At 34.7% G+C, this 4,245-nt stretch overlaps 1 protein-coding gene across 1 annotated transcript in view; it reads right to left on the reverse strand.

The window, feature by feature from the left end:
* The window catches only part of TFAP2D (transcription factor AP-2 delta), a 40,110-nt gene extending 39,763 nt beyond the window's left edge, over positions 1–347 (reverse strand). The window contains exon 1 of the mRNA XM_040348370.1: positions 1–347. This exon is cut by the window's left edge and continues 89 nt beyond it. The gene's annotated coding sequence lies outside the window, so the exon portion shown is untranslated.
* Positions 348–4,245: the final 3,898 nt, after the last annotated feature.

Here is a 4,245-nt window from a genome sequence, read left to right on the forward strand (position 1 = left end):
CTCTTGTAGGTCCAAATGTGTATTTTTCCAAATTAAAAAAAAAAAAAAGCCAAAGGCTTGCACTGACAGAGTCAAACCTTCTCTCTCCCACTCTCCTTGGAAACCTGTAGGAAAAACTCTCCCCTCTGCTCACAAGTAGCTCCCTGGATCAGATTTTGTACTTGCTGGGTAATTCTTTGGCTGATGTCGTAGGTCCCTTGGCAATATAGAAGTTTTGAAAATTAAGCATCAGCAGTGAGAGAGATGGGAGGACAATAGATAGAAGAGCCTCTTCCCAGGAGACAAGAAATAAATATTGTATCTTCCCCTAATAAGGAACTGTGGGATATTTTCACATTTTTATCCATTTTTTTTCTAATCTTATTGCTTTTACTTTACCTGGGAAAAAAAAAGATCTTCTTGGCCGGGGTATTTTATTATACGTTTTTCTATTTTTTTTTTTTTTTTTTATTAATTGCTTGGAATTTTAAAAAGTCGTGTACGTCTACAAACAAATTATACAATGCCTAGAAAAACAAAACAAAAAAACAATAATTTAAATGTTAGAGAGAAATAAATAAAACAAATAAAATCTAGAAAAATTACGACATTTTCTATCTTTTTTTTATATATATTTTTAAGTTTTACATTTTTTTCACTATTTCGAAATTAAAAAATAGTTTTATGAAAGAAACGGTTATGTATTTTGTTTTTCAAGCCGGTTGTTGCACTAAATAGACCTAGTCTTTTAATTTAGGATCCATCTTATATTTATCGTAGCATGGTTGCTTTATTGGATATTTATTTTTAATCCAAAGCAAACAAATTTTACAGCAATATGATTTGTTTTATTTATTTTTATATTGTGTATAATTGTGTGTGATTTTGGGAGGGTTAACTAACCGAGCGGTGTCTACCCAGACACGGGCATGCGATGGGACGCAAGTTCACGGAGAGAGACTCTTAGAGCAAGACTAGCTTTTAATTGGGAGTTAATATGCTACTTCTTTCAAGTGTTAACACGAGGAAGGTGTCTTATTATGGGGCCGCAGGCAAACAAAGACTAGACTGTGTTCTTGTGAGTAAAAAGGGTCAGGATTTGGGAGGGCTGGCTCACTTGTTCTGGCAGTCTATGGAGCTGTCATTCAGGACTGGTGTTCTTTAGGCTAATGGACAAAGGCACACGCCTAACACTCAGGCACTTTTTGTGTGAAGTAGACTGAGATGCACTTCACTAGCCCACAAAGGGGTCAACAGGCAGCATTATCTACACATTATTAACAGCCTCATCAAACCAATGTGCTCAATTTCAGATAATCAAATAAAACAGGAGGAAAAAGAGAAGAAGGAGGAGGAGGAGGTTTGGACTCCGTAGAAGGCGTCACGTTGGGAGGAGGTCCCGAAAAACTCTACTTGCACAGAGAAATAGAAGAAAATGTCTATTTACAAAATGTAAAGCTGCCATTCGCTAGAAGGCGTCGTGGATGAATAGAGATGTGATTTTGTTTTTGTTTTTTTGAAGGGAGAGAAAGAATTTAAAATGTTTATTAAATCACTTGCAATGGATCTTTGTAAGATGCAACAGTTTGAGGTGCCTCCTGGAGAACGTTACTGGGATGTCTCTTTACCGATAGACTTGTGTTACAATTTGTGCAAACAATAAAATGTAAAATGTTGTGTGAGTCTACCAATCCACCTCCGACCATTTATCAGTCTCTGTGTGTATGTGTACTCATCTGAAATTGTTACACAAGTGCCTCGCAAATCAAGGAATTGATGTAAAGGATCCTAAAATTCAGGAATTCTAATTGTCTGAAATCTATCTATTGCTCAATCTTCCATCCCTATCTCTATCTAAAGCTATGGGGCTGATTCATGAAAACTGGAGAACATGGCCATAAAAATTTGAGTCAGTGTCCATGGGAGTCAGAATTCATCTTTTATATAAAAAAATTATAATAAAAAAAATATTATTTATTGAAAATAAAAACTAAAATTCCTATTTAAGTGTACAGCCCTAGATTTGTGGCTATTTTTTTTTTTCCCCAGTTTTGATCCATCAGTCTTTGCCTATCTATCTCTACCTAGTATACAAGGGCCTGGATTCACAACGGAGTTTGCGTAAGTCGTTCGCGAATAGGGCTGTACGTAAGTTACGTTCACGTCGTTTGCGTAAGTCGTTCGCGAATAGGGCTGTACGTAAGTTACGTTCACGTCTAAAGCATTGACGATTTGCGGCGTAATTTCGAGCATGCGCACTGGGATTCTTTCACGAACGGCGCATGCGCCGTCCGTAAAAAACGTCAAATACGTGGGGTCACACTAAATTTGGATAAAACACGCCCACATCATCCACATTTGAATTAGGCGGGCTTACGCCCGGACCACATAGGTTACGCCGCCGTAACATAGGGCGCAAGTTATTTCGCCCCGCGGATAGATACACCAATGTATCTGAATCCGGCCCATAGTGTCTATCTATCTATCTATCTATCTATCTATCTATCTATCTATCTATATATCTATCTATCTATATATATCTATATATCTATATCATCCATACATACATTACCTGTCTAATTAGCTCTCTAATCATATGCCCATGATCTACCTATCTATGTTTCTATCTATCTGTCTATCTATCCATTTATCTATCCTCATAAATGGATGTAATATCTACCCAATATCTATCTATCTATCTATCTATCTATCTATCTATCTATCTATCTATCTATCTATCTATCTATCTATATACAGTATCCATGTATATATATATATATATATATATATATATATATATATATATATATATATATATATATATATACATTATATCTATCTAACTATCGACAGAAGTCCATCCTATGTGTGTTTATATATTCTTTATTCCTATATCTTTATATTATCATGATCATATCTATCTATCTATCTATCTATCTATCTATCTATCTATCTATCTATCTATCTATCTATCTATCTATCTATCTATCTCATCCACATCCATGTCCAATTAGCTCTCTAGTCATATGCCCATGATCTATCTATCTATGTCTCTATCTATATATCTAATTATCCATCCTCAGATGTAATATCTATCTATCTATCTATCTATCAATCTACTATCTATCTATCTATATATCTATCTATCTATCTATCTATCTATCTATCTATCTATCTATCTATCTATCTATCTATCTATCTATATTATCCATATATCCACAAACTAGCTTTCTATCTATCTATCTATCTATCTATCTATCTATCTATCTATCTATCTATCTATCTATCTATCTATCTATCTATCTACCTACAGTATACATGTACCCAATATCTATTATGACACTGTTTAAGAAATCTCCCAATTCAAAATGAAATAAAGGTTAATTTATTTTACTACATGAGTTGACAGAATTTCTACATAGGAAACTCTTAGATGTGGAGGTATATCGGCTCTTCTCCTAGGTGCTGACCGCACACAATATAATGATGCCCGGGCTGCTCCTTCTACCAGGCTTTCTAGAAGGAACCATGGCAGCCCCATGAAAACCTTGCCTCTAGCTTTACACAGTTGTCATCTATGCCCAGTACAGGCTGATCACATTATCCCATGTTATGTAATAGCAGGGTAGAGATGGGAACATCTGTTTTCTTAGTCTAAAAAAAAAAATAGCTGTGACATTTTACCAGCTTTGCGATTTCTTGCCTCAAAGCACGCACGTAACGCAGTGTCATAGTCCTACCTCGTCTGCTATGTATTTCCCTGCTCCTTGTGTACCACACACTCCTATTGTGTCTGGAGTTTGTATGTTGCAATAGAAATCAGAACAGAAGTCAGAAAAATTTACACATTTTACATCCAAAGTTTGCAGGACAGTAAAGTAGGGTATTTACTAAGTAATTATTGGCTCACATTAAAAAAACTCTGATGTCTAATTGGAATTAAAGTAAAAAAATATATATATCTAAAAGGACAGGACATGCTTAATGCTTAAATAGCTTCATAATAATAATAATAATAATAATAATAATAATAATACAAATAACATAATGTTAGGCTCTTTAATTTTTAAATACAGTATACAAAAATATCTCAGTTTTGGAGGTTTGCATGGCTGGAGGAAGCCCCCCACACTGAATATAATGACACGGCTTCATCAAGTCTCTTTCTCTCTCTCTCTCTCTCTCTCTCTCTCTCTCTCTCTCTCTCTCTCTCTCTCTCTATATATATATATATATATATATATATATATATATATATATATTTTT

The sequence above is a fragment of the Rana temporaria genome, chromosome 4 (assembly GCF_905171775.1).
Source record: "Rana temporaria chromosome 4, aRanTem1.1, whole genome shotgun sequence".
Lineage (NCBI taxonomy): Eukaryota > Metazoa > Chordata > Amphibia > Anura > Ranidae > Rana > Rana temporaria.